Source organism: Rhamphochromis longiceps, linkage group LG22 (assembly GCF_057381845.1).
Source record: "Rhamphochromis longiceps isolate RC_006_pf linkage group LG22, R_longiceps_female_GT1.1, whole genome shotgun sequence".
Lineage (NCBI taxonomy): Eukaryota > Metazoa > Chordata > Actinopteri > Cichliformes > Cichlidae > Rhamphochromis > Rhamphochromis longiceps.
In genome coordinates, this window is record NC_140577.1 from 37,587,020 (window position 1) to 37,595,193 (window position 8,174).

Sequence of the window (8,174 nt, forward strand, 5' to 3'; positions counted from 1 at the left end):
CATCACAGCAGAGAGATGAATCTGGCATTGATATTTGACATCACAGCAGAGAGATGAATCTGGCATTGATATTTGACATCACAGCAGAGAGATGAATCTGGCATTGATATTTGACATCACAGCAGAGAGATGAATCTGGCATTGATATTTGACATCACAGCAGAGATGAATCTGGTGTCCTTAGGGACTAGTAAAGCGCTATACAAATACAGGCCATTTACCATCTGTAAATTACAACATTTAAAGGGTTCTGACATCACAGTCATCTTTGTGACATCACATCCAGTCTCTCTGTTGTGATGTCAAATATCAATGCCAGATTCGCTTCTCTGTTGACATCACAGCAGAGAGATGAATCTGGCATTGATATTTGACATCACAGCAGAGAGATGAATCTGGCATTGATATTTGACATCACAGCAGAGATATGAATCTGGCATTGATATTTGACATCATGTGACACAACGCAAGAACAACAGGCGTAACACATGAACGGGTTACACATACTGAGGTGAGTTGTTGAGGATATGTCGAGCTGTCGATAAGCACGGCTGTTTTTGTGCTCTTATATACTGTTAGCCTGTTTTGCTGGCGTTAGTGAAGCTGTTTTCAACTGGATGTAACATTGTTGAACTCTGATGATTAATGAATAAACTCTCGATGTGACGACGTGAGCATGTAATTGTAACCCTGTGTTCATTTAGTCGTTTGATACCGTTTAATATCCAGTACATCTATTGGGTGTTTTATAACATGCCCTGGAATCATTTTAAGTTTTACAATGCCGGTGATTTACGACTCTTTCGCGACAGTCAACTGTGGCGTAAACTCTGGCGGGTCTCAGAGCTAGCTTATGTGAGCCAGCAGTGACATCTATACATGCAGTAGCCTTAAAATACTGATTATTTATTCTCCTGCTAGGTAAGAATTTGTGTTTTATACGTTTATTGTCACATTGTGCGCCATGTTATTGTTTCGGTGAAATGAATTTCTACAATGGCGGACTTAGACAAAATAGTGTTACTGTTAATTTGACTCTCTGCAGTGTTTAAATGCTTACATATACACACACAGTTACTGTCCCTCCACACGTAGGACTCAGTTCTGCTTCTATGCCCCATCTTTGTTTACTCTTTCCCACCCAACAAGTGCATAAATAAGATGTTAAAAACGTCATCATCATATCAAACATGATCGATTTGGGGGGAGTTTGTTTGGCACATGCTGACTGCATCTAATTATAATCAGAAGAGGAGGCGAGAGCAGAGAACGAGAGTGCAGCAGTTTGGTGAAAGGAACAGGTGAAGAAGAGGTGAGCATCCAAGAGACGAGCAAGAGGACGGTTTCAAAGCAGACATTATGGCACAATAAAAGCTGTAAGAGCAGAGATTCATTCATATCTTTACTATTTTTCTTTAGCTTTTACTCCCGCTGCTTACAATAAATCCGAGATAAAGAACAAACAAGAACAACTCACATGGCATTGATTGTTTAGTTCAGTGTCACTCTGTGATTGTTTGACATTTCATATAAATGTGACTCTAAAATATAGCCAATAATAAAAAGCTGCTGTTACTGAGTGAAACTTGAAGGATTATGATAAACTTCAGTTCTTACTGAATCTGTAACATTGCTTTTTTTAAAATTGTTAAATGACTTTTGTGTCACTGTGCACAGTGAAAAGCTCACCTGATGTAGTGGTGAGGCCATGTTCACCACTAGATGGAGACAACCTGGCACAGGTATTTTCTATACACTAAATTTCACACTGAAAAGCCTTGGTGGGAATTTTTGTTTCATAGAAAGTAAAGGAAAACATGTCTTGAGGTCTTTTTCCAGTGTTTTCAAAATTGTGTTTTTCACATACACATCAAAACTTCACACAGACAAACACACACACAAAACAACAAAATATGTCAAATTACATATTTTGTTGACTATTTTGTTGACTATGCACCCCTACCCATAATAAATGGGTAGGGGTGCATAGTCAGTAAAAGTCACCAAGGCTCTGCAGAGCTCCAAACCTGCTCTGCCACAGACAGAAGCATCAAAAATGTGCGCTGGGAGCTTCATGGCATGGATTTCTACAGCCAAGCAAATCTATATGTGTGTGGCCAAGAACCTTAGTCCATGTAGGGCATCTTAGCACAGTTTACTTGTGTCAGCTAGTGGGAGGGCAGAGAGGGCAGCCTTTACATTGTTTTATTGTAGAGTGACAGGAACTGCCTATGAGCTTCTAATCAAGCAGAAGTGTTGACGGAAAATCTATCAAAGGAAATACATTGATGAAAATCAAAGAAGAGAAATATTTATGTGATGTTCCATTTTCCTGAGAGCTGATTGGCTGTGATGACTCCTTCAAGTACTACATGCTACTTTGTCCTGCTAGTTAAGCCTGCTGTCTGTTCTCAGGCCTCCTCCTGTTTCACTGCCATATATCCACCACCAGAGGGCTCCACTGACCTGCCTGCTGACATCAGAGCACACCCCTGTGTCATGTGACCTGGCAGGAGTAGCAAAGCTGGACTCAGACCTGGCCAGGCAAGTTCAAAGGCAGCTGTGGTAGAGAGAGTATATGGGCTCAAATTGTGGTCATAAATATTTTGTACTTGTAAATCAGGATTTGTGTGTGTATGGGATCAGAACGATGCCACCTTGAAATGAAACCGAAAAAAATATTGAAACTGAAAAAAATATTGAAACAGAAATAAATGTACAGCGCGGCTGCAGTCACGGACAAACTTGCATGTGTCTGTTCGGGAATGGCAGATGCTGAGAGGTCCAGCGTTTACATTACCGGCTATTTCAAAGTGACAGCCTGAGGTGTTCTTCAGTAAATTGGACTACCAGACAGGAGGACCTGAGGCCCCACCGTATTATTTTCGGTAAGTTAAATGTGTGTGTAAGCTAATCCGTAACTTAGGTCCTTAGGTGAGCACTCGGCTGTCGGGGAAACTTGTTTTGTAAAGTTCGTTTAGCTAACCCGTGCAGGTGAATGAATTTACCCTGACTAAAGAAATCAAGAGAAACGCACCGGGCTGCTCAGTGACTAACCACGGTTACTGTACTTTCTTTATGAGTATTATACTGTAAGAGCAACAGGCTGGACTCTGCTTCTGCTCCTGTGCAGAGCTGATTATTAAATATGTGCAAACAGCAGCATGTTTTCTGTCGCTTTCCACATGTGGAACGACATTAACGCCAACTTTTAAAAACCTGGCACTTCAGTAACCCCTCATTAGTCAATAGCTACGGATTAAATAGCAAAGCCCGATACTTATGTACTGAAACCAACTACTTCCGCTTGGCAGCTTAAGTTAAAATGTTAATTTTTTCCTCTGATTATTTTTTTAGCACTGACTCTGTATATTTTTTGTTTGTTGCAAATATTCAGGTTAAAAAACTGTCCGAATTATATTTAATGAGGTATGTTCACAAAGTCACATGTGCAGTACTCTGTATAGCTTGCATCCTTTAGGACAAATAATTTGAAGCATTAATATTTCTTGTTCAATACTGAGCTGATAACACCTCCGTATTGTCATGGCCCTGGGTCATGTGACCCAGTATTCTGAGTTTCTTGGTGTTTTGTTATTCTTTTTAGTCTAGTTTCATTTCGGTTTATCTAGTTCAGGGGTGCCCAATCCCGGTCCTCGAGAGCTACCGTCCTGCAGCTTTTAGATGCATCCCTACTCCAACACAGCTGAATCAAATGGTTTGATTACCTCTTCAGCATGCCATCGTGTTTGGCAAAGGCCTGATAACAAGCCATTCATTTGATTCAGCTGTGTTGGAGTAGGGATGCATCTAAAAGCTGCAGGACGGTAGCTCTCGAGGACCGGGATTGGGCACCCCTGATCTAGTTACATTCTGCCATGTTTCATGTCCAAGTTTTCTTTGTTTGTCAAGTTCATGTCACGTCTAATCTCCATGTTTTCTGTTTTACTTTGAAAGTCTGTATTCAATGTCAGTGTATTCAGTTTCATTTCTCCTGTCCTGTCGTTAGGTTCATGTGTGTCAGCTGTGCTCCCATGTGTGGCCACTTCCCCTGATCATCCCTCATGTGTATTTAGTCTCTGTGTTTCATACAGTCTGTGTCGCGTCGTCTGTGTACTTCCCCCCGGTCAAGTTAAGTGTTTTTCAGGATTCTGTGCAGTTCATGTTTGCCATTTGGTTTATGTTGTTTTTCATGCAGCCGCACGATGAGGTTCCGTGCAGGTCATGTTCATGTCTCTTTCGTCACGCCACTTGGTTCACAGTTTCCATGCATCTGCACAGCATTCTGTTCACAGTGATCATAGTTATGCCTTTCAGTCAGGTTAGTGTTTTTCCAGTTTAGGTTTTTGGTTAGTTGCAGTCTCAGTCCCTGTTATGTTTTGTCTACTCCCTTCTGCATCAGCCCAAATAAAGGCTCGCTTTCAGTTTAAGTTTTCCTTAAAGTGTCCTTAAGTGTCCTTCCCAGCGCTCATGAGACTGCTTTGCTGCACTGTGGTATGAGGTGCTAACCTGTTGACAGTGTTAATTTTAAAATGTATTCCACCAAAGATAATAGAAGTAACATATTCTGAATACTTTACAACTACATGAATATCCTATTGCTGTGTGATTTATTACTATTACCGAAGGTTACTCTCCATACCAACACCAACTAGATGTTTAAATCTTAATATAAATGAGTAACAGTAGGTGCACATTAGGTAAGGCTGCACTTTTTGCAGTGATCTCGTAAATAAAACAGGTCCGCGGCTCCGAACCGTAGTAAAGGGACCTCTGGCTAATACGTTGGGGTCTTTTTTTTTTTTTTTTCCTGGATCACCTGTTGAGAAAGAAAAAAGAAAACAAGCAGAAGAAGACTAGAGCAATAAAATAAACAACACCATGATGATCTATGGGAATATAACAGTAAATACTAAATGTTAAACATTATTGTGCAGCACGTAAGATCGACAGCGCACAGTGTGCTTTAAGGTAGGAGCCAAAAAGGAGCAGAGCAGCGGCGTTAAGGACGTCCTCGCCGTACCTGGGTCCATCAGGTCCTCCAGACGCGTGAGCAGTTTGGTGAGTTTCACCATTTGCTCCAGGAGCTGCGCCTGGATGACGGCAGATTCCAGCAATACCACCGTCTTTCACTCGCCCAGTTTGAGGACCTGCTGTCCCGCGTTGGTCCCAGCATTGCCCGCCTTGACACCAACTACAGACGCTCAATCCCACCTGCAGAGCGCCTGTCCATCTCCCTGAGGTTAGTAAAAGTGTTTAATACGGTAGTCCTTTATTGATACCTGTGCTAACATGGATGTGCTATGCTATCAATGAATGCTGTCGGTGTTTACTGATAGCAAGCTGTGGTACGGAGACGACTGTTTATAATATTTCTAGTGATACTCGGGTCTCATCAAGTCCCGATTTACAGTGGGGCAAAAAAGTATTTAGTCAGCCACCGATTGTGCAAGTTCCCCCACTTAAAATGATGACAGAGGTCAGTAATTTGCACCAGAGGTACACTTCAACTGTGAGAGACAGAATGTGAAAAAAAAAATCCATGAATTCACATGGTAGGATTTGTAAAGAATTTATTCGTAAATCAGGGTGGAAAATAAGTATTTGGTCACCTCAAACAAGGAAAATCTCTGGCTCTCACAGACCTGTAACGTCTTCTGTAAGACGCTTTTCTGTCCCCCACTCGTTACCTGTATGAATGGCACCTGTTTGAACTCATCATCTGTATAAAAGACACCTGTCCACAGCCTCAAACAGTCAGACTCCAAACTCCGCCATGGCCAAGACCAAAGAGCTTTCGAAGGACACCAGGAAAAGTATTGTAGACCTGCACCAGACTGGGAAGAGTGAATCTACAATAGGCAAGCAGCTTGGTGTGAAGAAATCAACTGTGGGAGCAATCATCAGAAAATGGAAGACATACAAGACCACTGATAATCTCCCTCGATCTGGGGCTCCACGCAAGATCTCATCCCGTGGGGTCAAAATGATCATGAGAACGGTGAGCAAAGATCCCAGAAGCACACGGGGGGACCTGGTGAATGACCTGCAGAGAGCTGGGACCAAAGTAACAAAGGTCACCATCAGTAACACACTACAACGGCAGGGAATCAAATCCCGCAGTGCCAGACGTGTTCCGCTGCTGAAGCCAGTGCATGTCCAGGCCCGTCTGAAGTTTGCCAGAGAGCACATGGATGATACAGCAGAGGATTGGGAGAATGTCATGTGGTCAGATGAAACCAAAGTAGAACTTTTTGGTATAAACTCAACTCGTCGTGTTTGGAGGACGAAGAATACTGAGTTGCATCCCAAGAACACCATACCTACTGTGAAGCATGGGGGTGGAAACATCATGCTATGGGGCTGTTTTTCTGCCAAGGGGACAGGACCACTGATCCGTGTTAAGGACAGAATGAATGGGGCCATGTATCGTGAGATTTTGAGCCAAAACCTCCTTCCATCAGTGAGAACTTTGAAGATGAAACGAGGCTGGGTCTTCCAACATGACAATGATCCAAAACACACCGCCCGGGCAACAAAGGAGTGGCTCCGTAAGAAGCATTTGAAAGTCCTGGAGTGGCCTAGCCAGTCTCCAGACCTCAACCCCATAGAAAATCTGTGGCGGGAGTTGAAAGTCCGTGTTGCTCGGCGACAGCCCCAAAACATCACTGCTCTCGAGAAGATCTGCATGGAGGAATGGGCCAAAATACCAGCTACTGTGTGTGCAAACCTGGTAAAGACCTATAGTAAACGTTTGACCTCTGTTATTGCCAACAAAGGTTATGTTACAAAGTATTGAGTTGTATTTTAGTTATCGACCAAATACTTATTTTCCACCCTAATTTACGAATAAATTCTTTACAAATCCTACCATGTGGATTCATGGATTTTTTTTTCACATTCTGTCTCTCACAGTTGAAGTGTACCTCTGGTGCAAATTACTGACCTCTGTCATCATTTTAGGTGGGGGAACTTGCACAATCGTTGGCTGACTAAATACTTTTTTGCCCCACTGTAATTCGATTTATGCCGTTATCAGTGTTTGAATGATAGCATGGCTGTGGTGTCATATCAATGTATGCTCTCGCTGTTTGCTGATATCAAACTGTGGTATGAGGACCACTGTGGGTTAATCTTTGTAGTGATACTCACTCCTTTCTTTTTATTTAGACCTGGTTTAATTCTGGGATAGTTGAATATTTGTATATAATCCCAGCAGACTGTTTTAGATTATATCTAATATATATCATGTAATTATCCTTGTAATTACAAAAGGTTTTATGTAAGATTTATGTTTTGTAATTTAAATCTGACATCACAAAAGTATTTTGGAATTTGAATAATGTATTTTGTAACTGCAGCATTTTGTCCAGGTTCCTTGCCACCGAGGACTCCTTCAGGACCATCGCATTCAGTTTTCGAGTTGGCGTGTCCTTGGTGAGCCAGATCACCCCCCAGGTAGCGACGTCCATCTGGGACTGTCTAGTGGACGACTTCATGGCTGTGCCTTCAACTGAAGACTGGCGGTGCATTGCAGAGGGATTCCAGGAGCGCTGGAACTTCCCTCTCTCCCTCACAGTAGAGGTTGTATCTGCGCTCCATGGAGCTCCGTCCTGAAATTGCGGAGAAGTGTGTGAAGGCAACGTGTGTTCTCCACAATTTTCTGTGCTGTTTGGACAAGAGAGGGGCACCTGCTGTGAGGGGTGTGGCACCTGCTGTGAGGGGTGTGGCACCTGCTGTGAGGGGTGTGGCACCTGCTGTGAGGGGTGTGGCACCTGCTGTGGTGGAGCCGTTGCAAGGCCTGGGTCGTGTAGCAGCAAACAACTCCTCCAGAGAGGCTGTCCTGGTGGGGGAGAAGTTCATGGCCCACTTCTCGGCGGAGGGAGCCGTGTCTTGGCAACCAAAGGAGTAGCCTGTTTGAAGTCTGAGTGACTTCCCCACAACGGCTCTTTTGAGAGCCACCCACAAACCTCTAAAGAGTGTTCCTGTCTTTTTTAATTTTTCTTAATAAATGGAGCTCTACTCCAAAATAAACTAACCTCTCTTTACTCTCTTAAAGACATATTTACATATAATTGTTACACAAAGTTTTGGCTGTCTCACCTTGTTTTGGTACAATCTGCCAGGTGTAACAATTTTTAATCATGTTTTTGCTGGAGAAGTGCAAGGTTTTA

At 42.8% G+C, this 8,174-nt stretch overlaps 1 long non-coding RNA gene across 2 annotated transcripts; it reads left to right on the top strand.

The window, feature by feature from the left end:
• Nucleotides 1-468: 468 nt before the first annotated feature.
• On the top strand, nucleotides 469-8,095 carry LOC146644498 (uncharacterized). Of its 2 annotated transcripts, none has more exons than XR_014909404.1 (5): nucleotides 469-1,742; nucleotides 2,416-2,544; nucleotides 2,773-2,888; nucleotides 4,938-5,242; nucleotides 7,362-8,095. It is a non-coding gene; the product is annotated as an uncharacterized LOC146644498 (long non-coding RNA). The 2 variants fall into 2 exon arrangements; XR_014909405.1 differs by having other exon boundaries at nucleotides 7,374-8,095.
• Nucleotides 8,096-8,174: the final 79 nt, after the last annotated feature.